Here is a 27,345-nt window from a genome sequence, read left to right as displayed (position 1 = left end):
GAATTCGTGGAAGGAAGCGGGGTAGATTTTGGGGAAAAAATCTTTGTTCTATTTTGTTAAAGGTGAGGAGTGATGTTAAGATTGCAATTTAAATTGGCTATTAGGCATAACATATTAGGTTAAATTGGGAATGAGAACTTGTGGAACCAACGTAGGGAAAGGGGAATACAGTCGGGAGGGGAAGGAGGGAGTCCCAGAAAGAAGGTTATGAAAATAAGGGTTTAAAATTGGTCTCTTTTCTTTCTTTCTTTTCTTTATCTTTTCTATCTTCTTTATTCTGTTATTATTGGAAATTTTAATAAATATGATTATAAAAAAAAAAAAATGAAAGGCCTGGGATGGCCTCACTCTGACCCCTGTAGAGGTCCAAGGTGACATCTGAATTGCATCAGAGCTCTGGGACGATTTACCTGACAATGAAGTACAGTAGAATCACCATCCCTGCTCTTCTTTGCCCTCCTCCTGGATCACCTCCTCAGATGACGTTTCCTTCGGGAAGAAGGTGCCCGGGGCCCCAGCAAATCATCCTCTGCAGGAGAGGCAACCTCTGGAGGCATCTGCGAAGGCCCCGCCATAATCTGCAAAGACAGTGTGTGTCTGTTTGTGTGTGTGTTTTCCTTGTACGGACATTGCAGCCTGCAACTTCCTCCCTTTATTTGCACCTCCAGTGGACACCAATCAATCCTATAGTGCCACTCCTATGCTGTAAAGAAAATTCTGGAACCCTTTTAAAAGCTTCCAGGAACTTTCATCTGTTTCTTAAAGAATGTTTTCCTAACACCCCCCCCCCATTTGAACAGAAATACAGTATTATAAACATATACAAAAGTATCCACACATCATGCAACACAATTCCCAGCTTTATAACCAGTTGTGCTTGTTGTTCCATTCAAGCAACTCAATTATTATGTTTCTTTCACTTAACAAAAAAACTTCCATCACTGGTTCTCTAGACCAAGATAGTTGTTTGCTGGTCCTAAATATTTTACTTTGAACTGTTTCCTTAATAGTTCTGCAAATTCGTTTTCCCCAAGAATTCTTGTAGCTGCCCCAACGCTATCGCCTCCACCAGTTTGTCCCAAATGGGGGGGGGGGGAGGTTTTAACAATCCAATTTCTGCTCCATTTTGCCTTGCTAGCCAGTCCCATTTCCTTGGCTCTATGTGGTCAAATTCGTCAATGTAACCTAAATGTGTCCCACTCGGCTACTTGTGCCCTGCATCAAATTTATTGTTTTGTCCCATAGGCTGGCTTAAGATGTGATGATAACACTAAAAATTTTGCTCTAGTTGCTAATCATTCTAGTTCCTTCCTCCTGGTTAAAAATTGTTTATTTGTTTGGAAACCTGTTATCAGGTCCTGCAGTATGCAAAAAGATAAAATCAAATGTTTCCCCTTCGCTCTCATCCATCTTCGCCTCACCTGCCAGGCGTGGCCATTCATATTTGTTGCATGTCCCTCGCTGCTAACAGGGCCCTGGGCTTCCCGCAGCTGCTGGTGATAGTCATGTGCGGCCCCATAGCAAGAGCCCAGCAGTGGGGGATGCCGGGCCCCTCAATATTGGGGGAACTGAGCACCCTGTCTAGAAATACTGAGGGGCTAAAGCCCTGGGTGGCCAGGAGGTCTGCTCAGTGTGCCCTGCCTTGTACGTGCAGTCCGTGATTCCGACCAACTGAGGCAACAAGTCCTCAGCAGAGATTTAGCTCTGCTGGGATCAGTAGATTCTGCAAATAGCAGGGGCATGAAGAATTGAATGGTTTTGTGCCATAGGCTGTATTTAGATGTGGTGATTATTGCTTTGGTGTTGCTGATTATTCTCTTAGGGCTTCTGTTATTTTTTCCAATGTTGCTTTCACATGACATTACTTGTTGTTCCATGGAACTGTGTTTTTTCCATCTTTTTCAAAGGAAATGGGGCTGCTGCAGTTGGAAAGATTTTCTACATAGCTTCCCCACCGCTGTCGTCTCCACCAGTTTGCCCCAGATTTGGAGGGGGGTATTAACATTCCAATTTCTCCTCCATCTTTCTTCCTCTTCCCCCCCTTTTGAGAAAAGGTCTGGGTCATCCGAAAAATTTACTTGCAAGACAGAAATCACTGGCCTGTCCTTTTAGCTTCCTCTGTCCCTATGTGTTCTGAGTTGTGCATCCTCAGAAAAGGTTGAGTGCTTAAAGTGAGACAAAAGTTCTTTGATGGCAGGATGTGAATTGTGGAGGAGATTATACATTGAATGGTTTTGCGCCATAGGCTGTATTTAGAAGTGTTGATTATTGTTTTGGTTTTCCTGATTATTCTGTTAGGGCTTCTGTCCACCCCCCCCCCCCCATGTTTCTTTCACACGACATTACTTGTTGTGCCATGGACAAGTGTTTTTTTCCATCTTTTACAAAAGAAATGGGGCTGCTGCAGTTGGAAAGATGCCTTACTTGGTTATATGGCACAAATGGTTGGAGCCCCATAGTATTAAAGTTTAAGACACGCCTGCAAGGAGCACTCTGAATGTTCTGCCATTGGGGGGAATCAAACTGCAGAATCTTTTAGCTTTCTCTGTCCCTATGTGTTCTGAGGTGTGCATCCTCAGAAAAGGTTGAGCGTTTTAAGTGAGACAAAAGTTCTTTGATGGCAGGGTGTGAATTGTGGAGCAGATTATACATTTTAGATAGATATTTTCCTTTAGGCTGGGTTAGAGTTCCCTTTAGTTTTGATATTTCTCCAGCAAACCCTATTTTCCTTGTCTTTCATTCAGTTGGAAGTATTGGAGCCAGCCTGTCAAATATATACGGATATCAAAGTCCTTTCCTCTTAATTTTTTAATTTCCCCCTCTAATAACATTTTATATGTTGCCCAGTTTCCCTTCATGTTTTTCTTCTTAACGGCAAAGGCTTCAATGGGTGAAATGCACCAAAGGGTTGTAGGTTCTAGAAGATATTTATATTTTATCCTCGGATTATATAAGGTCTGAGTTGTGTGGCTGCATCTTCTGGTAAGGTGTTGGCAAGGGATTGAATCGGGGTGCAGAAAAGGAGAAGGGACACTTGGGTTGAGGGGTTTGGGAATACCTGGCTGCGAGTAACACAGGTGCATCCTCCACAAATTTGGAGTGTGTGCAGTAACTGAAAAGTTCCTTAAGGGCAGGGGGTGAGCTGTGTGGCTGTACCACCTGATGACAAGTTTCGAAAGGAATCCATCTTGCAATAGAAGAGGGCTGAAGCATAGATACTGCTGATGTATGTAAAGAAACTGTGGAGAAACCTGCTATTTTTTTATTTGAAAAGGAAAGATAGTACTTGAGCAGCAGCTATGAAAAGGAAAGCAGAAACTGTGGGAAATCCTGTAATTCTATTTACATAGTATAGAGGAAGGGGGTGGGATGGTGGGGGGCTGCGGAAACCCTCTGCAAATGGCCACGTGGACCAGCAGGGCAGGGAGGACGGGGTGAATGTGGCGCCATGGCAGCTATGACGAAGCCGAGAGCTCAGCCCGCCTTGTTCCAGGCCTCCATTAGCAGCAGCAGCAGAAGAAGAAGAAGAAGAAGGAGGAGGAAGGGACGGAGCAGGCAGCTCTTTGCTGCTTTCCAAGCAGAGCACCCTTTCTGGCTGTTAGGATCCCCTCCTCTTTTTTGTTAATTAATCCCTGAATGCACCTCCCTAATGACTGCGCCAGATGTAGCAGTGCCTTTCACTTCTTTCCTCTTGCAGAGAGAATGAAAAAGCCAGATAGATGTGCTTGGGATTCTTCAAGTCCAGAATCTGGCTCTTGTGGATCACTTGCTGGCTGATTCCAGAGGCTGCAAATGGTTTCTTTATCTTTTTTTAATTTTTATTTCAAAACCAAAAAATTCAAAAGAAACGGGGCTGCTGCAGTTGGAAAGATGCCTTACTTGGTTAGTTGGCATAAATGGCTGGAGCCCCATGGTATTAAAGTTTAAGATACGCCTGCAAGGAGCACTCTGAATGTTCTGCCATTGGGGGCAATCAAACTGCAGAATCTTTTAGCTTCCTCTGTCCCTATGTGTTCAGAGGTGTTCATCCTCTGAAAAGGTTGAGCGTTTTAAGTGAGACAAAAGTTCTATAATGGCAGGGTGTGAATTGTGGAGGAGATTATACATTTTAGATAGATATTTTCCTTTATGCAGGATTAGAGTTCCCTTTAGTTTTTATATTTCTCCAGCAAACCCTATTTTCCTTGTCTTTCATTCAGTTGGAAGTATTGGAGCCAGCCTTTCAAATATCTATGGATGTCAAAGTCATTTCCTCTTAATTTATTAATTTCCCCCTCTAATAACATTTTATATGTTGCACAATTTCCCTTCATGTTTTTCTTCTTAACGGCAAAGGCTTCAATGGGTGAAATGCACCAAGGTGTTGTAGGTTCCAGGAGATATTTATATTTTATCCATGATTAATATAAGGTCTGAGTTGTGTGGCTGCATCTTCTGGTAAGGTGTTGGCAAGGGATTGAATCGGGGTGCAGAAAAGGAGAAGGGACACTTGTGTTGAGGGGTTTGGGAATACCTGGCTGTGAATAACACAGGTGCATCCTCCGTAAATTTGGAGTGTGTGCAGTAACTGAAAAGTTCATTAAAGGCAGGGGGTGAACTGTGTGGCTGTACCACCTGAATGCATATCTGGAATGGAACCCATTTTGGTGTAGGAAAGGCTGAAGCATACATATTGCTGATGTATGTACAGAAACTGTGGAGAAACCTGCAATTTTTTATTTCAAAAGGAAAGATAGTACTATAGCAGAAGCAATGAAGAGGAAAGTTTTATCACATGGAGGAGGAAAGTGGGAGTAAAAGAGGGTGGGGGGGAGGCAGAAAACCACAGATGTCCAGCACATTCAAGTTGACAGTGTTACTGCCGCAGAGGCAAATGTGGCTGATGAAGCACTGCCGTTCACTTTTCTCCTCTTGAAGCATAAACTCTGCTGATGTATGTTGAGAAACTGCAGCAGAAATTGCAATGTACATATGTGTTTGTGTGTGTGTGTATGTATTTGGTTTTTTTAAAGAAACAGCAGCTTAAGATTTATTATGCAAAAGCTTTTATGAAAAGTTTTTTTAAAAAACACACACACCAAAGGAAGTAGAATTTATGGATGAAGAAATCAACCTTCCTGCCAAAAAAGGATACATGTGTGTTCTCTCCATTAGAGTTGAGCAACAAAAACCATGAGGCAAAACAGCCCTAAGACACCTCAGTTTTCATGTTCTTGAAAGTCCCCTTCACCCCAAAAAAATTATGTTAAAAAACTATAATCCAAAATATACATACAAGCTGCATATATGCAAAGTTGTTGGGGTTTTTTTGTTGCCCTTTTTTTTGAGCAAATGACAGATCAGTCCACATTCGTCACAAGTTGCTGCATTGTTGGAAGTGTGTGATTTCAGTAAGAAATCTCCTGACCAGTAAACTATCATGAAGAATCTGAGTGTTCAGAGCTTTAACAATAATAATAATAATCCGCCCAGTGACACACAAACGCCACAAAATTTCTTCTTCTGCAAAGTTTCTTCTTGTTTAATACATCCATACGATAGTTATTGAAAACTGGGCTTGCTTTCAACGCCCCCCCTCCCCGGCCTGCAAATTTTGTTTTCAGGCCGTTGGAAGAGAATAACAGATTGAGGGCAGAAAGTTGTTTCTGGAAGACCAGTCAAGGCATCAGCAACTGGCTGGCCAGACCCATGTTCTACAGTTTATCTGGAAGAGAAAGATGGTGGTGTCTTCATTACTGGATGCACGGGGTTAAAACATCTAATCCTTTCCCCTGTTCAGGTCTTTATTTTTTCTCTCTTCTTCTATCTCCTGTCTCACTGGAGAGAACCAAGTGCCAGGATTCCACACTTGCAGTCTGTTTTAAGAGGTTAGTGGCAGAGATTCCTCTCCTCTTTTGAGCAAAGTTCGGATGCCCGCTCTGCAGCTTTTAAAGAGAGTAGGGAAGTCTCGGCTGCGGCGGATCTTGCCCCTTCTTCGCCTGTTCCTCTAGCACGATCTGCAGGTCAAAGATATAGTCGATGACGTGCTGCAAGATTTCCACTTGGCTGACTTTGCTGCCTTGCGGGATCCTCGGCACCAGCTCGCGCAGATTGGAGTAGCAGTCATTCATGTTGTAAAGGAGGTTCTTGGGCTCCTCCTGAGCCGGGCTCTGGTTTTTTTGTTTTTTGTTTTGGCAAGACTTGTCGCATTTTATTGTGCGGCAGCAGGAGTCACTGGCCGAGGGGCTTCGTTCTGTTGTTCGTTCCCTGGGTGATGGTGAGGCTCTGATCAGAGAGGCAGCACGCAGCTTGCTTCCTAGCAGCTCCTAGCAGCTCCTGACTGATCTGACGGGACTGATTCCTTTCATGGCCATGAAGGAGGAGAAACCAGCAGGGATTTGCAGAAGGGCAAAATTTCCTTCCTTAAAATTTCCTTCCTTAGGATGTCTGGCACCCACAAACTCATAACACTGTGGAGAAAATGCTACGCTACCACCTCCTCTCAATCTGGGGTGGGGGTGGAAGAGCTGGGAGCAGTGAGGATCATCCTCAGGACTCAACACTTCAGACCAACTCCCCACCAAACATGGAAAAAGGGCTGGACCTTCTCCCCAGAGAATGAGGCTTGTCGGAAATTGAAAATCAAACCATTAGTGTGGGCATCATAGAATTCCACACGACCCTCATCATAGTCTAGGGACACCCAGATCTTCCTGGGCTCATAACTCAATCTCAAAGGGATCCACTCAGGGTGGGTTGAAGCCCAGAAGGGATCAGATGAGGCTGACTCATCCTTTGCCTTCCCAATGGCCCAGATCCCCTCAGAAGCAAGCATGCTGACAAAACCTTTGCACCTCACAGACTCTTTTGCAACCCCTACGGCCCAGGTGGCCCATTCCCTTTCCTCCTCCTCCTTCTCTTCCACCACCACCTCCCACCAATATCTTCCTGAGGTGAATTTTGCATGGCCCAGCACATAGAGCATGCTGTCGAATCTCCCAGGGTTGTCCAGCGCATCCTGCCTTTCTTCTTCTTCTCAAACTCTTCAGGTTATAACAAGAAAAGGGTGTTCTGTTCCCAGCTCCAGAGTGATATTCATTTTCTTCAGTGCCTGCATCGGTAGCCCTTTGCATTTCTCCATGGTATCCTTCAGAAATGAATTTTTCTGAGTGTAAATTATGAGTCTCTCTTCGATGCCTGGAGAGTTCCCAGCAGTGTCCGCCTTCTTTTCAACTCCTGAAACCTGGTCACCGTAGTCCCGATGCCCTTCAGGAACTCAGTAGTGGCCTGTTGGCAATTCTTCTCCATTTCTGTGCGTTTCACACTGAGACCGGCGATATCCTCCGAGAGATTGACAATATTTATTTCCTTTTTCTTCTTCATCTCCTTCTCCAGATCCTCCAGCTCGGGCAGCCAAAAGCGCTGCAGTTCCTGCAGGAAGTTGCGCATCTGCTCAAAAGCGCCCATGATCTCGTTCTTCTCCTCCTCTACCTCCGCCGGATATGCCTGGCTCTTTCTTCTTCAGCCAGTTTCAATTCCATAATCACTCGTCTCTCTTGCACCAGAAACTGGACTATTTGCTTCAACCACTGTGAAGCCTGGTCCAGATTAATCAGTTCATGTGCTCTTTCGACCTCTTGCAGACAATGCAGATGGGGGCCGCGCAAGCCCTGCAGAAACGGTGCAAGGGTTCCCCATGTCCCTCATAATCGGCTCTCCCCACCTGATGGGTTAACTTCTTCTCTCCCCCCCCCAATTTTTAAAATTAATTTTCAACGTTTATCACAAACATAACATATAACACACACACACACACACACAAAATATACATTACAATACTAAAGAAAAAAACACACATTACTTCTAAAACCCAATTTTAAATACAATGCAGTTAACAGTTTATATTATAAATGATATTATAGGTTCCCATATACCCCCCACTTCACCCCCCAAAAATGTTGTTAAAAAACTATAATCCAAAATATACACACAAGCTGCATATATGCAAAGTTGTTGTTGTTTTTGTTGCCCTTTTTTCTGAGGAAGCGACACATCAGTCCACAAAGTTTCTTATTGTTTAATACAGCAATATGATAGTTATTAAAAAGTGGGCTTGCTTTCACTGCCCCCCCCTCCCAGGCCTGCAAATTTTGTTTTCAGACTGTTGGAAGAGAATAACAGATTGAGGGCAGAAAGTTGTTTCTGGAAGACCAGTCAAGGCATCTGAAACTGACTGGCCAGACCCATGTTCTACAGGTTATCTGGAAGTGAATGATGGTGGTCTCTTCATTACTGGATGCACAGAGTTAATACATCTGATCCTTTCCCCAGTCAAGGTCTTTTTTCTCTCTCCTTCTATCTTCTGTACAAATGGAGAGGACCTATGGAATCTATGACGTGTTGCAAGACTTCCATGGCTGACTTCGGTGCCTTGCGTGTTAAGACCCCCAAGACCTCCCCAAATAAAGACACAATTGATGGCAAATTTAGTTTAAGGTTATTGGCATAATTTTGGCCAGAATGAAAAATGAAGATAAATGTGCTTGGGATTCTTCAAGTCCAGAATCTGGCTCTTGTGGATCACTTGCTGGCTGATTCCAGTGGCTGCAAATGCTTTCTTTTTCTTTTTCTAATTTTTCTTTCAAAACCAAAAAATATTACAAACATCAAATTCAAAATCCATACTCATTTTCTAACACAAGCCTATAACATAGATTACCTAATTTAAAATATATCTAGTTGCTCTAGGCTTCCCTTTGCTCTATGTTAATACAACACAATTAACGGATTATATTATAAATGATATTATAGGTTCCCATATACCCCCCATTCCCCTTCACCAATGTGTGATTTCAATATTTTACTTCTTCCATCTTGTTGTGTTGTTATAATTTAATAATTATTCAGTTGCTTCTATTATTATTTTCTTGCTTACCCCTGCAAGTTTTACACATTCTATATTAATATTTCAATTCCAGGACCATATTTTTTCATGTTTTCTTTCACTCTATCCCACTTTCTAATTATTCTCTGATTTGAGTGGCTTCTAATAATTGCCATCAATTTTGCCGTTTCTACAAACTCGCCGAGTTTGTTTTGCCATTCTAATAGTGATGGGATATTCTGGCAGCTGCTGTTGTGTAAAGGAATAGATTTTTCTTGTCTTTGGGGATGTCATTAGATATTAGGCCAAAAGATTTCATGAGGTGATCTACAGCAGGGTTGGGCAGGATAATTGCCCAAATACCTAGAAACATAATCAATTATAACATAAATATATTTCTTCCCAGTACCGGTTTTAATGGTTTTGCGCCATAGACTTTATTCAGATGTGGTGATTATTGCTTTGGTTTTCCTGATTATTCTGTTAGAGCTTCTGTTATTTTTTTCCATTGTTTCTTTCACACTACATTACCTGTTCTGCCATGGAACAGTTTCCTCGCCATCTTTTACAATGGAAATGGGGCTGCTGCAGTTGAAAAGATGCCTTACTTGGTCATATGGCACAAATGGTTGGAGCCCCATGGTATTAAAGTTTGACACGCCTGCAAGGAGCACTCTGAATGTTCTGCCATTGGGGTGCAATAAAACTGCAGAATCTGAACTACACACGGGCTGATAGCCCGTCATGCACCATTGAATTTTTCTGGAAAAATCTTTGGGCCTGGTGTGACACAATATCAAATTTCATTGGACAACATTGCTTTTCACACATGCATGCTTCTTTTCCCCCCTTAAAACGGAAGCAAAAAATAAAGAGAAAGGGAGGAGGGGAGGTTATCTCTGCTGCTGCTTTCCTAACAAATATTCTAAATTGCTAAATCATGGTTTGATTTTTATTAGCTGCTTTGAACTTTTCAGAAGGAAAGGAGAGGGAAAGTACAAATATTTAAATAAGCCAATACATAAAGATATGAAAGGAACCCATTGTTTCTGTATACAATGCTAATGTTACCATGAACAAAACTTTTTATTTATTTTTTGTTTCCTTGTTTAGAAACATTGTTTGAAGCCCTGCAGCATGCAAATGATCTACAGATGGATACATTGAATGTTTCCCATTCCTCTCCCTCATCTACGACTAGCGGGCCATTTACCTTGCCAGTTCCACTTCTCTGTGAAGTTATACCTCTCGATGTGACCGAGATGTGTCCTTCCACATCTGTCGCATGTCCCGCTCGGCTCCCTATGGCGTGTGTCTCTTGCAGCTGATGGTGGCTGTCATTTCCTTCCCCATAACAACAACCCAACGGGGGATGTTGGACCCCTCAATATTGGGGGGATTGAGTCCCCATGGCCAGGATTCAACCCAGATGGGAATGCATTTAATTATCTGTGTTTTCCCATAATTCTTGTAGCTTCCCCACCCCTATTGTGTCCACCAGTTTTCCTCAGATTTTTTTGGGGGGGTTAACATTCCAATTTCTCCTCCATCTTTGCCTCGCTGGCCAGTCCCATTTCCTTATCACTGTGTGGTCAAGTTTTCTCAGTGTGACCTAGATGTGTTCATCTACGTCTGTCGTATGTCCTACTCGGCTACCTGCACCCTGAGCCAAATTTATTGTCTGGTCCCATAGGCTGGCTTAAGATGTGGTTTAAAAAACTGAGGATTTTGCTGTAGTTTGAGTTGCCAATCATTCTGGTTCCTTCCTCTTGGTTAAAAGTTGTTTATTTGTTTGGAAACCTGTTATGATGAGAGTTGTAGGGCAAGGAGGAGTAAATGGGGAGCATGAGGAGCCTGGGAAGACAGACAACCACACCCACCCACCATGTTCCAGCCAATGTTCTCAGTTGCAAACACCTTTTTCTTGTATGTTGTCTTGTCTCTGATCCAAGTGACAGCAGATGGCTGCACAGGAGCTGCTGCTGGATCACACTGGGTTGATGGCCTTTCTGGAATTGCACACTTCCCGGAGGTGGCCAGTGTTCCAAAAGTGGGCTCTGGTAGTTCAGTGAAATACTTGCAGGCCACTTCAGAAGTGTCTTGACAGGAGTTCTTTAATAGCAGGGTTTGAGTTGTGTTGCTGTACCACCTGATGGCGTGTTTGTAAGATAATCCTTGCATAGATAGAGGGAGAAGCGTACATATAGCTGATGTACATACAGAAACTGTGGGGAAACCTGCAATTTTATATTTTAAAAAGAACAGTAGTACAATTGCAGTACCAAATATTTGCACTGACTATAGAACTTGACTTGAGGGGTTGAGGTTTGCGCTTTACCTCTGGGTTTAACTTGGGACTTTTGCCAGTGCATTTCTGAGATTCTGGTTCACAAGAATGGTCAATTTCTACCTGGTGCTTTTCATTAAGAAGGGGAATAGTGAAGAGCGAAATCAGAGCCAGTTGCAGAAGTCTCAGGCCATTGAACAAGGCACCAACAAAGGTGAGCACCTGCGCTATAAACCTTTTTTTTTTTTTTTTGGTACTAAGCTTTTCGTTTTGTCAGAATGCATCTCTTGTAACTTCAATACTGGAAAGCATTCTTTGTTTTCCAATCTTGTCGTACTCCTCTTCTTCCTCCTCCTCTTCATCTCAGTATTCCAGCGGTTCTTCCTCTCCCACCCCCCCTTTGAGAAAAGGTCTGGGTCATCTGAAAAATCTAGTGAAGAGCAAAATCAGAAGCAGTTGCAGCAGTGTCAGGCCATTGAACAAGGCATCAACATAGGTGAACACCCACACTATAAACTTTTTTTTTGTACTAAGCTTTCCTGAGAGGGACAGGCACACGAAAGGGTTGCGAAACACAAGCCAAACAGTAGTATGATGCAGCCTTTTTGGCTGTTAGGATCCCCTCTTCTTTTTTGTTAATTAATCCCTGAATGAACCTCTCTAATGACTGTGCCTGATGAAGCACTGCATCTTTCTTCTCTCCTTTTGCAGACAGAATGAAAATTCAAATAAATGTTTTTCTTTTTATTTGTGTTTTTGGATGTGAAAAATATATTTATTTTCAAGTCTCACTGAATGAAGAAATCATAACAACTATCGATAGGGATCATAGAGACCAGCATTCATATTCGATAAAGCTCTGTTTCAACATTGTCCATTCGAAAGTCGACTAGAGGTCTCAGAGCCCCTGCCACTCACGCGCACCTGGATCCACTACTCTCCCCTACTGGAAGAGCACTGGTGGTGGGGGAACTCCTCCTGCATCCTGGCGGAGGTCCAAGGAATGGCTTGTCCCACCCTCTACGGATGGTCACTGAGAAGCGGACCAAGGCAATGCAAGCCACCACACTCACAACACTCAACACGGTGAATGAGAGCAGCAGGAAGAAGCTCTTTAAATTCTTTCTTGGTCTTGTTTTTGCAGAGTGCACGAGGTTGTTGTCTTAATTACACAAAATTCAAATTACAATATAATACAGATACTTTTTACACACAGAATATTAGAATGGTTTCCTACCAGAAGGTAAAGAAAAAATATTCTTTTTTCCTTTCTTTATTAATAAACCACTTATTCGTTTTTAAGCTATTGTTATACAAAGTTGCAGGACATTCACAATTTTCCCTCGCTAGGGTTTGCTTTTTTCCCCGCCCCCCTTTTCTTTTCTTTTCTTTTCTTTTCTTGCTAAGTTCAAATACTAGATTTCTCTCTCCACCTTTTAAGGCAAGTTAAATGCGACACTGCAAATTTAAATTCCTTCTTTATATCTCCAGCACAGTATAATCTCAGCACTCTGAAAGTTCTGCCATTTGGGTGCAATCAAACTGCAGAATCTGAACTACACACGGGCTGATAGCCCTCTATGCACCATTGAATTTTTCTTCAAAAATCTGTGGACCTGGAATGACACAATATCAAATTTCATTGGACAACATTGCTTTTCACACATGCATGCTTCTCTTCCCCCTTAAAATGGAAGCAAATAAGTAAAGAGAAGGGGAGGAGGGGAGGTTATCTCTGCTGCTGCTTTCCTAACAAATATTCTAAATTGCTAAGGGTTCATTTTGGCACAAGGAAGATGTGCTCTTCTTTTCTTCACTCCAGTTCATCATGGTTAGAAGTTTCATTGTAACTTGTCCATCTCTAGTTTCAACAGTCTTGATAAGAAGTGTCTATTGGGATAGACTCAAGGTTTGTTTCTCTCAGGTTCAGGGATGCAAAAGTCGGAATGGGCATTGTGATTCTGCTCTCTTCTCCCTCCTGCAGTTTTCTATAAGTGGCAATCTCAATATCAAGAGCCATCTTTACATTCAGCAGGTCTTGGTACTTGTGCAGATGGCGAGCCATTTCTTCCTTCATGTTTCGGATCACTTCCAATCAGACTTTATCTGCAAAAAACTTTTCAAAAGCATCGCAGGAGCTCTTGGGGTCCGTACCTGGCCCCAATAACGAGGGTGGTTCCGATAGGTTAGCGGCAGAGTTTCCTCTCCTCTTTTGAGCAAAGTTTGGATGCCCGTTCTGCAGCTTTTAAAGAAAGTAGGGAAGTCTCGGCTGTGGGAGGATCTTGCCCCTTCTTCGCCTCTTCCTCTAACACAATCTGCAGGTCATAGATATAGTCGATGACGTGCTGCAAGACTTCCACTTGTCTGACTTTGGTGCCTTGCGGGATCCTCTGCAACAGCTTGCGCAGCTTGGAGTAGCAGTCATTCATGTCGTAAAGCAGGTTCTTGGGCTCCTCCTGAGCCGGGCTCTGGTTTTTTTGTTTTGGCAAGACTCATGGCATTTTATTGAAGGCCTGTGCAGCAGGAGTCACTGGCCGAGGGGCTTCGTTCTGTTGTTCGTTCCCTGGGTGATGGTGAGGCTCTGATCAAAGAGGCAGCACACAGCTTGCTTCCTAGCAGATCCTGACTGATCTGACGGGACTGATTCCTTTCATGGCCATGTATATATTTTAAAAACAGAAATGCTACCTTTTGCAGTAGCAAATATTTTCACTGATCATAAAGTTGAGCTGTATTATTCCTCCTCTTCCTTTTTAATTTTTTTAATTGGGTTTTACAGTCATACAATGTTAAAATCAGCATAATCATCTTAAACATAAGAAGAGAAAAGGATGAAATAAAATCCAGTTCTCCCCCCCCCCAAAGACTCCCCTCAACTTCCCCAGGTGGCCCATTCCCTTTCCTCCTTCTCCTCTTCCACCACCACCTCCCACCAATACCTTCCTGAGGTGAATATTGCATGGCCCAGCACACAGAACATGCTGTCGAATCTCCCAGGGTTGTCCAGCGCATCCTGCCTTTCTTCTTCTTCTCAAACTCTTCAGGTTATAACAAGAAAAGGGTGTTCTGAAAAAACACACAAAACTAATTGACTTATTACTTTTAAAACTCAATTTTAAATACAACGCAATTAACAGATTATATTATAAATGATATTATAGTACTCTGACTCAACAGAATAAATAGAAATCCAACATAGTCATCACAATTAATTTACTAGTCTTTTCAAGACTGTATTTTCTTTCCAGTGTTTTGATCTCCTGCTATATATATAGAAATACACTTTGGGGTAATTAAATTTACAGAAAGCCAAAGACAAATAAAAATTAGTTATGCTGGGGAAAAATTGGGGGCTTATAAAAAAATAAGATTTTCTACATAGCTTCCCCACCACTATCGTCTCCACCAGTTTGCCCCAGATTTTTCTTGTATGTTGTCTTGTCTCTGATCCAAGTGACAGCAGACGGCTGCACAGGAGCTGCTGCTGGATCACACTGGGTTGATGGCCTTTCTGGAATTGCACACTTCCCGGAGGTGGCCAGTGTTCCAAAAGTGGGCACTGGCAGTTCAGTGAAATACTTGCAGGCCACTCCTTGACAGGAGTTCTTTAATAGCAGGGTTTGAGTTGCGTGGTTGTACCACCTGATGGCGTGTTTGTAAGACAATCCTGGCGTAGAAAGAGGGAGCAGCGTACATATAGTTGATGTACAGAAACTGTGGGAAAACCTGCAATTTTATATTTTAAAAAGATCAATAGTACAACTGCAGTACCAAATATTTGCACTGATTGTAGAACTTGATTTGAGGGGTTGAGGTTTGCGCTTCACCCCTGGGTTTAACTTGGGACTTTTGCCAGTGCATTTCTAAGATTCGGGTTCACAAGAATGGTCAATTTCAACCTGGTGCTTTTCATTAAGAAGGGGAATAGTGAAGAGCGAAATCAGAGCCAGTTGCAGCAGTGTCAGGCCATTGAACAAGGCACCAACAAAGGTGAGCACCTGCACTATAAACTTTGGTGTGTGTGTTTTTTGTACAAAGCTTTTTGTTTTGTCAGAATGCATCTCTTGTAACTTCAATACTGGAAAGCATTCTGTGGTTACCAATCTTGTCGTACTCCTCTTCTTCCTCCTCCTCTTCATCTCGGTATTCCAGTGGTTCTTCCTCTCCCCCACTCCTTTGACAAAAAGTCTAGGTCATCCGAAAAATCTACCTGCAAGACAGAAGTCACTGACTTGTTGTGCGGCCTGTCCTTTTAGCTTCCTCTGTCCCTATGTGTTCTGAGGTGTGCATCCTCAGAAAGGGTTGAGTGCTTTAAGTGAGACAAAAGTTCTTTGATGGCAGGGTGTGAATTGTGGAGGAGATTATATATTGAATAGTTTTGCGCCATAGGCTGTATTTAGAAGTGTTGATTATTGTTTTGGTTTTCCTGATTATTCTGTTAGGGCTTCTGTCCACCCCCACCCCCCCCATGTTTCTTTCACACGACATTACTTGTTGTGCCATGGACAAGTGTTTTTTTCCATCTTTTACAAAAGAAATGGGGCTGCTGCAGTTGGAAAGATGACTTACTTGGTTATATGGCACAAATGATTGGAGCCCCATGGTATTAAAGTTTAAGACACGCCTGCAAGGAGCACTCTGAATGTTCTGCCATTTGGTTGCAATCAAACTGCAGAATGTTTTCTCTTTCTCTGTCCCTATGTGTTCAGAGGTGTTCATCCTCAGAAAAGGTTGAGCGTTTTAAGTGAGACAAAAGTTCTTTGATGGCAGGGTGTGAATTGTGGTGCAGAATATACATTTTAGATAGATATTTTCCTTTAGGCTGGATTAGACTTACTTTTAGTCTTGATATTTCTCCAGCAAACCCTATTTTCCTTGTCTTTCATTCAGTTGGAAGTATTGGAGCCAGCCTGTCAAATATATATGGATGTCAAAGTCCTTTCCTCTTAATTTATTAATTTCCCCCTCTAATAGCATTTTATATGTTGCCCAATTTCCCTTCATGTTTTTCTTCTTAACGCCAAACGCTTCGATGGGTGAAATGCACCAAGGGGTTGTAGGTTCTAGGAGATATTTATATTTTATCCATGGTTTATATAAGGTCTGATTTGTGTAGCTGCATCTTCTGGTAAGGTGTTGGCAAGGGATTGAATCGGGGTGCAGAAAAGGAGAAGGGACACTTGTGTTGAGGGGTTTGGGAATACCTGGCTGCGAATAACACAGGTGCATCCTCCGTAAATTTGGAGTGTGTGCAGTAACTGAAAAGTTCATTAAGGTCAGGGTGTGAGCTGTGTGGCTGTACCACCTGAAGGCATGTTTGGAAGGAAATCCATCTTGCAATAGAAGAGGGCTGAAGCATAGATATTGCTGATGTATGTAAAGAAACTGTGGAGAAATCTGCAATTTTTTATTTGAAAAGGAAAGATAGTACTTGAGCAGCAGCTATGAAGAGGAAAGCAGAAACTGTGGGAAATCCTGTAATTCTATTTACCTAGCATAGAGGAAGGGGGGTGGGATGGTGGGGGGCTGCGGAAACCACCCCTCTGCAAATGGCACCGATGATGAAGCCAGGAACTCGGCCTGCTTTGCTCCAGGCCTCATTAGCAGCAGAAGAAGAAGGAGGAGGAGGAATGGATGGAGCAGCCATCTCTTTGCTGCTTTCCAAGCAGAGCACCCTTTCTGGCTGTTAGGATCCCCTCCTCTTCTTTGTGAATTAATCCCTGAATGCACCTCCCTAATGACTGCACCAGATGTAGCACTGCCTTTCATTTCTATCCTCTTGCAGAGAGAATGAAAAATCCAGATAAATGTGCTTGGAATTCATCAAGTCCAGAATCTGGCTCTTGTGGATCACCTGCTGGCTGATTCTAGAAGCTGCAAATGGTTTCTTTTCCTCTCTTTTCTTTTTTCTTTCAAAACCAAATTTTTTTAACAAACATAAAATTCAAAATCCATATTCATTTTCTAACATAAGCCTATTACATAGATTACCTAAATTAAAATATATCTAAATACTCTAGCCTTCCATTTGTTGTATGTAAATACAACACAATTAACAAATTATATTATAAATGATATTATAGGTTCCCATATACCCCCTCTCCCCTTCACCCATGTGTGATCTCAATATTTTACTTCCATCTTTTTGTGTTGTTACAATTTAATAATTATTCAATTGATTCTATTATTTTCTTGCTTACCCCTGCATGTTTTAGACATTCTCTATTAATATTTGAATTCCGGGACCATATTTTTTCATGTATTCCTTCACTCCATCCCACTCTCTGATTTGAGTGGCCTCTAATAATTGCCGTCAATTTTGCCGTTTCTGCAAACTCGCCGAGTTTGTTTTGCCATTCTGATAGTGATGGGATTTTCTCCCCCTTCCAGTTTTTTTGCAATCAATATTCTGGCAGCTGCAGTTGTGTAAAGGAATAGATTTTTCTTTTATTTGGAGATGTCTTCAGATATTTGGCTGAAAGCATTCATGAGGTGATCTACAGCAGGGTTGGGCAGGATAATAGCCCAAAATCTTTTACAAAGAACTTGTTGTTCCATGGAACTGTGTTTTTTCCATCATTTAGAAAGGAAATGGGGCTGCTGCAGTTGGAAAGATGCCTTACTTGGTCATATGGCACAAATGGTTGGAGCCCCATGGTATTAAAGTTTAAGACATGCTTGCAAGGAGCACTCTGAATGTTCTGCCATTTGGGTGCAATCAAACTGCAGAATCTTTTAGCTTTCTCTGTCTCTATGTGTTCTGAGGTTTTGATATTTCTCCAGCAAACCCTATTTTCCTTGTCTTTCATTCAGTTGGAAGTATTGGAGCCAGCCTGTCAAATATATATGGATGTCAAAGCCCTTTCCTCTTAATTTATTAATTTCCCCCTCTAATAACATTTTATATGTTGCCCAATTTTCCTTCATGTTTTTCTTCTTAACGGCAAATGCTTCGATGGGTGAAATGCACCAAGGGCTTGTAGGTTCCAGGAGATATTTATACATTTCATCCATGGTTTATATAAGACCTGAGTTGTGTGGCTGCATCTTCTGTTTTGTGCTCTAGGCTGTATTTAGATGTGGTGATCATTGCTTTGGTTTTCCTGATTATTCTGTCAAGGCTTCTGTTATTTTTTCCGATGTTTCTTTCACACCACATTACCTGTTCTGCCATGGAACTGTGTTTTTTCCATCTTTTACAAAGGAAATGGGGCTGCTGCAGTTGGAAAGATGCCTTACTTGGTCATGTTTCACAAATGGTTGGAGCCCCATGGTATTAAAGTTTAAGACACGCCTGCAAGGTGGTGTGGGCCAGCTCTGACGCAGAGCACTCTGCATTTTCTGCCATTGGGGGGCAATCAAACTGCAGAATCTTTACTACACACGGGCTGATAGCCCGCTATGCACCATTGAATTTTTCTTGAAAAATCTGTGGGCCTGGTGTGACACAATATCAAATTTAATTGGACAACATTACTTTTCACACATGCATGCTTCTCTTCCTCCCTTTAAATGGAAGCAAATAAATAAAGATAAGAGGAGGAGGGGAGGTTATCTCTGCTGCTGCTTTCCTAACAAATATTCTCAATTGCTAAATCATGGTTTGATTTTTTGTTAGCTGCTTTGAGCTTTTCAGAAGGAAAGGAGAGGGAAAGTACAACTACCTTTGTTTAGAATGCGGAGTGGAACGGCTGAAGTGAAAGTGATGGCGGGGCTGACAGGTTTCACCATGCTACCTGTCTGTAGTGTTTCTGTAGGCATGTTTGGTGGTCTTTCCCCGGCAGCCATTTTGAATTCCTTTCTGGGATCTTCTAAATGCACAGTGCAGAAACATGTATATTAAGCACAATGAATAGCATATGAATCTAGGAATTGGGAGGTTAGCAGCAGCAGCAGCAGCAGCAGCAGCAGCAGCAGCGCTTCATTTCACAGCTCATTAAATAGCATGGTGTTTTTTTCTTCCTTTCCCCCCCGCCCTCGAAGACCACCAGAAACAATCCTGTATTAATCCTGCTCTTTCTTCTCAGTGAAGGACGTGGAAGTCTCAGCTCCCGCGGAAAGGGGAGACGAAGCGACGAACCGCTGAGGGGGCGCGGGAGCAGCGCAGCCCGCTAAGCTGTTGCTCGCGGGGCTCCCTCCATGCACTGAATGAAACTCCCACGACCGAGCAGCTGCTGCTGCTGCTGCCACAGCTAGGGCTGCTGGCTGCGGCGGTGGCACCGAGCTCCGTCCTTCCCACTGCCTCGCCAACGCGGAGGGGGAGTCGAGGGAAAGATGTGAGGGCGATCTGGCGGCGACATCTGTCACCCCATTGATCGCCAGGGTTGATTTGGCTGATCTGGCTGGCTAGGCGGTGTCCCCTTCCTCCCTCACGGCTCCATGTGCGTCCCTCCCGAAGCTGCGCGCTCGGTGGAAGAGGACGACCATCCCAGATAGAAGGAGTGTACCCTTCTTCGGTCAAGGGTATACGATAGCTGCGCTCCCCTTCTAGAACCTCCAAACAAGCTCAAGGTACAACTACCTTAAATAAACCAATACTTCAAGATATGAAAGAGACCCATTGTTTCTGTATACAATGCTAATGTTACCATGAACAAAACTTTTTATTTATTTTTTGTTTGCTTGTTTAGAAACATTGTATGAAGCCCTGCAGCATGCAAATGATCTACAGTTGGATACATTGAATGTTTCCCATTCCTCTACCTCATCCACGACTAGCGGGCCATTTACCTTGCCAGTCCCACTTCTCTGTGAAGTTATATCTCTCGATGTGACCGAGATGTGTCCTTCCACATCTGTCGCATGTCCCGCTCGGCTACCTATGACGTGTGTCTCTTGCAGCTGATGGTGGCTGTGATTTGCCAACAGGGGATGTGGGCCACCTCAATATTGAATGGATTGAACCCCCATGGCCAGGATTCAACCCAGATGGGAATGCATTTTATTATCTGTGTTTTCCCATAATTCTTTTTTTATTTTTATTTTTTAAAAAACATTATTTTATTTTCAGTGCAAAATCATTGTATAAACTAGCATTTTTAAGATCAAAACCTTAAAAAAAAGTATTGAAAGTACCCTTATAAAAAGAGTACTAACAGAATTTAAATAAACCCATGTCAGCATTTTAGTTGATTAGGTTAATATTTTGTATACTGTAGCTAAACCTACTAAATAACTTATACCATGAGATGAATACATAATTTTACAGTTTCACATTTAAAGTTGTTTTCTTTAGAGTGCAGCATAGTACAACTTTCAAAATAAATATATCTTTAAATAGCATTACAATTAAGGCACAATAGCATTAACCGTTGAAGAACTGGAATCTCAACAAGCAGTTTCATGAGAGACCTATGCTTTTGTAACAAAAATTACAAATATTAAATCCAAAATAATATTGTATAAACAGGAAAGAAAAACAAAACATACAAAAAAGAAAGAAAACCAAAGTAAAAAACAAGACAAAAAAGCATACATCTACAAATAAAACCATATCATCATTCTAGTCTAATCAATACATACATATACACATATTGACTTCCTTCCTTTGTTCTAAGACCACAAAATTTTTACTCTTACTGTATTGTTGTGTCTAATGTAGATTACTTCCATATTAGTACTTTTTAACACCATTTTTCTTTTTCTTTAACCCTGTAAAGCATCATTCATTACATACCGATATGCTTATTCCAGAACAGCGTTTTTTCATATACTCTTTAGCACATCCCCGTTTTTTTAATAATTTCTGGTCTGATTGTTCCCTTATGAATGCCCTGTGTCTTGCCAGATTTATATATTCAAAAAATTTGATTTGCCATTCTTTCATTGATGGAATTTTTCTCCCTTTCCATTTTTTTGCTATAAGCATCCTGGCAGCTGTCATTGCATAAAGGAATACTTTCCTTTGATTGTCGGGAATATCTTTTGTGATTATACCTAAAAGGAATGCCTCCAGTCTTAAACTGAAAGATATTTTAAACATATCTTTCATTTCTTCATAAATTTCATTCCAGAATTGTTTAATAGGTCGGCATTCCCACCACATGTGAAACATTGTGCCTATTTCTTTTTTGCATCTCCAGCAGCTATTTGATTTTAATTTGTAAAATTTAGCCAATTTTACCGGAGTTAAGTACCATTGGTACACCATTTTCATGAACTTTTCTCTGTATAACATGCCGTAAATTTAATATCACATTTCCATAATATCTCCCATTGGTCCAGCCGAATTACGTATCCTATATCACATGCCCATTTAGTCATAACTTGTTTTACTTCTTCATCCTTTAAGTCCAAATCTAATAATAAATTATGCATTTTGGATATATTCTTTTTTGAGTTTTGTAATAATACTTTTTGTAATTTCATTCTTCTTTTTCAAATCCTATTTCTTTATCCTGATTGAATATTTGGGCAATTTGGTGATATTGCAAGCATGTGGTGCAGTATTGGGTCACCTCTTCGTATGGTCTTAGTTTTAATTGGCCCTGTTCCTCTTTTAGGAGCACCTGGTATGTCACCATTCTTCTGATCGTATTTTTCTTTTTAACCGATATTACTTCTAACGGTGAGACCCACCATGGCGTTTTCGGTTCTAACAGCCTTCTATGTCTCACCCAGACCTTATATAATGAATTTCTAGTTACATGACTAAGAAATTCTTTATGTACCACCGCTTTGTTGTAAATTAGATAGGCATGCCAATCGTATCTGTTGTTCCATCCCTCCAAGTCTAAAATGTCATTATTATCTAACTTAATCCAGTCTCTGATCCAACTAAAGCATGACACATCATAATATATTCTCAGGCCTTCCATATCTCTCACATGTCCCGCTCGGCTACCTATGGTGTGTGTCTTGCAGCTGATGGTGGCTGTCATTTGCTTCCCCATGACAACAACCCAACGGGGGATGTTGGCCCCCTCAATATTGGGTGGATTGAGCCAGGATTCAACCTACATAGGAATGCATTTAATTATCTGTGTTTTCCAATAATATTTGTAGCTTCCCCACTGCTATCGTCTCCACCAGTTTGCCCCAGAATTGTGTGTGGGGGGGTAACATTCCAATTTCTCCTCCATCTTTGCCTCGCTGGCCAGTCCCATTTCCTTGGCACTGTGCGTTCACGTTTCTCCATGTGACCTAGATGTGTTCATCTACATCTGTCGTATGTCCCACTTGGCTGCCTGTGCCCTGAGCCAAATTAATTGTTTGGTCCCATAGGCTGGCTTAAGATGTGGTTTAAAAAACTGAGGATTTTGCTCTAGTTTGCTCTAGTTAGAGTTGCCAATCATTCTGGTTGCTTCCTCTTGCTTAAAAGTTGTTAATTTGTTTGGAAACCTGTTATGGTGAGAGGAATAAATATAATAAAGGAGGAATAAATCAATCTTGGTGTAGAAAAGCCCAGAAACTGTGCAAAACCCTGTAATTCTATATTAGGAAAATAGTACCATTGAAGTAGCAAATATTTCCACTGACTCTGAAACTTAGTTAACGACACATGGCCTGAGGGGTTGAGGTTTGTGCTTCATCCCGGGGTTTTAATTTAGACCTTTGCCACTGCATTTCTGAAGGGAAGGTGGGGGGGGGGAGAGAAGTAGGGGGATAAAGGGTTGTATATAAGAGTGTTTGATATTTCTCCAGGAAATCCAAAACCAGCAGCAGAAGCAGGACAAGACGGAGCAGCGAGCTCTTTGCTCCTTTCCAAGCAGAGCACCCTTTCTGTCTGTTAGGATCCCTTCCTCTTTTTTGTTGTTTAATCCCTGAATGCACCTCCCTAATGACTGCGCCAGATGTAGCACTGCCATTCACTTCTCTCCTCTTGCAGAGAGAATGAAAAATCCAGATAAATGTGCTTGGGATTCTTCAAGTCCAGAATTGGCTCTTGTGGATCACTGGCTGATTCCAGTGGCTGCAAATGGTTTCATTGTACCTCCTGAAGGAGGCATTCCTGGCTGAGAGGAATGCAAATGCACCCTCAGCAAATGTGGAGTGGTTGAAGCAACTGAAAAGTTCAGTGCTGGCAGGGTTTTAGTTGTGTGGCTGCAGGTATCCGATGGGGTGTTTGCGAGGGATTCAGTCTGCTTGGAGAAAAGGAATGAGAAAGTACATGAAGATTGTGGAAAAACTTGGAATGTGTCATAATGCAAAGTACTAATATTGCCGTAGCAAAACAAGCCAAGCTAAGAAGAGTCACTCAGGATATTCAGGATTGAACCACACACCTTTGGTGGGACATCTTATCAGGATAGAGCCCTACCACGACCAACATTTTAAAATTGGCTTGGCACCCTGTGATAATACTGGTTTTTGGTATTTTGATGTTGCTTATATTAGTGTGTATTTTATATGTTAAAGTTAAACATTTGTATGGGGAAAAGGTATAGGTTTTTTTCCTCAGAGAGGGAAGGAGGAACAGATTAGCTAAGCATGGAAGAGGTAACCGTGTTGGACCAAGGGGTGGAGTTTATGGGCAATCTATCCGGAAGACATTTGTATTTCGAGGAGTTAGTGGTCTGACATGGTTACCCTTCCTGCTTTCTCTTCCTTCTCACTCTCTATCTCCTGAGCCGTGTATCAGGAGATCTTTAATGCTGGATGTTTTTAGATGTGCTGTAAGCCCCCCAGAGTCCCTTGGGAAAGCCAGCTAAATGGGTGGGGTATAAAGATGATGATGATGATGATGATGATTTATTTATAAATATAGCTGATGTGCATACAGAAACTGTGCCAAAACTTTCAATGTTTATATTTTACAAGGTGACTACTACAATCACAGTTGCAAACACTTTCTTTTTGCACTTTCTAAACGGCTAATATTATTGTCCCTTGATGAAACCAAGTTAGCCCATGATTTCTATTACCAAAAAAGCACTAGAAAGCAACATTTGTAAGGGCAGTACAAAATTGACCAAGTGTGAAGGCTGGAGCACTTACAAGTGACACACACAAAATGTAAGCCACAAAGAGCAACGTGAAGGTGTTTCCATGCAATGGCTACCTTTGTGCCGCAAGGTATAATGTGCATATTGGTTGGCAGGAGTCACTGGCCAAGGGCCTTTGTTCTGTTGTTCGTTCCCTGGGTGATGGTGAGGCTCTGATCAGAGAGGCAGCACACAGTTTGCTTCCTAGCAGATCCTGAATAATCTGACGGGGCTGATTCCTTTCATGGCCATGAAGGAGGAGAAACCAGCAGGGATTTGCAGAAGGGCAAGATTTCCTTCCTTAAGGCGGGAGAAGCAAGCAAGCAACCTCGAGAGAGACAGATCAATACTGCCCTTTGCTTGCCAGCCTGGTTGATTCTCTATTGTGTGTACCCACTGAATGAAGAAATCATAACAACTATCGATAGGGATCATAGAGACCAGCATTCATATTTGATAAAGCTCTGTTTCAACATTTGAAAGACGACTAGAGGTCTCAGGAGCCCCTGCCACTCACGCGCACCTGGATCCACTACTCTCCCCTACTGGAAGAGCACTGGTGGTGGGGGGACTCCTCCTGCATCCTGGCGGAGGTCCAAGGAATGGCTTGTCCCACCCTCTACTGGATGGTCACGGATAGGTGAACCAAGGCAATGCAAGCCACCACACTCACAACACTCAACGAGGTGAATGAGAGCAGCAGGAAGAAGCTCTTTAAATTCTTTCTTGTTCTTTTTTGGGAGAGTGCATGAGGTTCTTGTCTTAATTACAAAAAAATCAAATTACAATATAATGCAGAGACTTTTTACACAGAGAATATAAGAATAGTTTCCTACCAGAAGGTAAAGAAAAAGTTTTCTTTTTTCCTTTCTTTATTAATAAACCACTTATTCGTTTTTAAGCTATTGTTATACAAAGTTGCAGGACATTCACAATTTTCCCTCGCTAGGGTTTGCTCTTTCCCCCACCCCCCATTTCTTATCTTTTCTTTCTTTGCTAAGTGCAAATACTAGATTTCTCTCTCCAACTTTTAAGGCAAGTTAAATGCGACCCTGCAAATTTAAATTCCTTCTTTATATATCCAGCACAGTATAATCTCAGTCCAGGAATTAACAATCCTGACACAGCAAAACTCACAGTATCAGCTGCACACATTGTCTTACTTCCAACCTTGTTGTCAGCGTGTGTGCTGAGAGTTTTTGTGTGTTGGGTTTGTGTTTGTGTGTGTTGGGTGTGAGTGTGCTGTCCTTCTACGGATATTGCAGCCTGCAACTTCCTCCCTTTATTTTCACCTCCAATGGACACCAATCAATCCTAGAGTGCCACTCCTAGGCACTAAAGAAAATTCTGGAACCCTTTTTAAAGCTTCCAGGAACTTTTATCTGTTTCTTAAAGAATGTATTCCTAACACCCCCTATCATTTGAACAGAAACAATACAGTATTATAAACATATTCAAAAATATTCAAGCATCATACAACACAATTCCAAAATTTATAGCCATTTGTGCATGTTGTTGCTTTCAATGATTGTCTTTCTTTCACTTAACAAAAATCTTCCATCACTGGATCTCTTGACCAAGATAGTTTTTTGCTGGTCCTAAATATTTTACTTTGAACTGTTTTCTTACTTGTTTTGCAAACTCCTTTCCCCCAAGAATTCTTGTAGCTGCCCCATCGCTATCGCCTCCACCAGTTTGTCCCAAATGGGGGGGGGGGGTGTATTAACATTCCAATTTCCCCTCCATTTTGCCTCGCTAGCCAGTCCCATTTCCTTGGCTCTTTGCGGTCAAATTCCTCAGTGTAACCTAGAAGTGTTCATCCACATCTGCCATACGTTCCACTTGGCTGTCTGTGCTCTACACTAAATTTATTGTTTTGTCTCATAGGCTGGCTTAAGATGTGATGAAAAAACTAAAGATTTTGCTCTAGTTGCCAATCATTCTGGTTCCGTCTTCTTTGTTAAAAGTTTTTGTTTCAAAACCTGTTATTATGCCCTGCAGTATGCAAATAGATAAAATCAAATGTTTTCCCTTCCCTCTCCTCCATCTTCGCCTCACCTGCCAGGCGTGGCCATTCACATTTGCCGCATGTCCCTCACTGCTAACAGGGCCCTGGGCTTCCCGCAGCTGCTGGTGACAGTCATTTGCGGCCCCATAGCAAGAGCCCGGCATTTTATATGTTGCCCAATTTCCCTTCATGTTTTTCTTCTTAACGCCAAAGGCTTCGATGGGTGAAATGCACCAAGGGGTTGTAGGTTCTAGGAGATATTTATATTTTATCCATGGTTTATATAAGGTCTGAGTTGTGTGGCTGCATCTTCTGGTAAGGTGTTGGCAAGGGATTGAATCTGGGTGCAGAAAAGGAGAAAGGACACTTGTGTCGAGGGGTTTTGGAATTCCCAGCTGTGAGTAGAATGTGCTTGGGATTCTTCTAGTCCAGAATCTGGCTCTTGTGGATCACTTGCTGGCTGATTCCAGTGGCTGCAAATGGTGTCATTGTACCTCCTGAAGGAGGCATTCCTGCCTGAGAGGAAGGGTGTGAACTGTGTGGCTATACCACCTGATTGCATGTTTGCAAGGGAATCAATTTTTGTGCAGAAAAGTGTTGAAAAGGACATTTGCCAGTGTTTAATGTGTTTATAAGCCAAACAGTCACCTTTGTTTAAACAAACACAAGTACAAAGTCAAAAGTAAAACCACAAAAATAATGAACCGCATGTTCATAACATACAAAAAATTGCCGCCTACTCAGTAGGTAACTACAACATTCCAACTGCTGAATATATTTATAAATTTTACACTTTTGTAACAAAAATAGACTTTTTGAGAAGTTCGGGGTTTTGTTTTGCTTTGTTTTGCTTTTTTGCTTACATTCTGTCTCCCGGCTCCTTTTCCCTTTTTCCTCTCTCTCTCTCTCTCTCTCTCTCTCTCTCTCTCTCTCTCTGTGTTTTCGAGCCTCAGAGTCCCTTTCCCCCCCACTTTCCCTTTTTTCACCTTAAGACTAGATGCAAAGCATCCAATCGCAGAGTTGCATGACTCCAGCAGGGCTTCACAACAAGGCACCAAGACTTGGAACGTGTTTTGTTTTTTTGTTCTCAAAAGGAAAAACAACAAATCAAACCAAACGAAAACTTTTCGCCACGCGAGAGTGTTTCATCCTCTAGGTGATATTTACAAAGAACATCACACTCTGTTGACATGCTCAAATACATAGTTAAGTGCTGCTTTTGTTTGTTTGATTGATTCCTCCCCCACCCCACCCCCACCCCCGA

General features: G+C 42.0%; 1 protein-coding gene and 1 pseudogene across 4 annotated transcripts in view; one reads left to right on the top strand and one right to left on the bottom strand.

Moving 5' to 3' along the window:
• The window catches only part of LOC308468843 (putative G-protein coupled receptor 34), a 217,741-nt gene that overhangs the window by 110,434 nt on the left and 79,962 nt on the right, over nt 1–27,345 (top strand). The gene's annotated exons all lie outside the window — the stretch shown is intronic.
• Nucleotides 13,337–13,804, bottom strand: LOC308468805 (DNA-binding protein inhibitor ID-3-A pseudogene; annotated as a pseudogene). The gene is made up of 2 exons: nt 13,682–13,804; nt 13,337–13,616 (listed from the first exon to the last, which is right to left on the bottom strand). The product of its transcript is annotated as a DNA-binding protein inhibitor ID-3-A pseudogene (transcript).

This window comes from Podarcis pityusensis (assembly GCF_964106645.2).
Source record: "Podarcis pityusensis genome assembly, chromosome: Z".
In the NCBI taxonomy this organism is placed as follows: domain Eukaryota; kingdom Metazoa; phylum Chordata; class Lepidosauria; order Squamata; family Lacertidae; genus Podarcis; species Podarcis pityusensis.
Note: the sequence above shows the minus strand (reverse complement) of the source record. Positions and strands in the feature narration are given on the sequence as shown.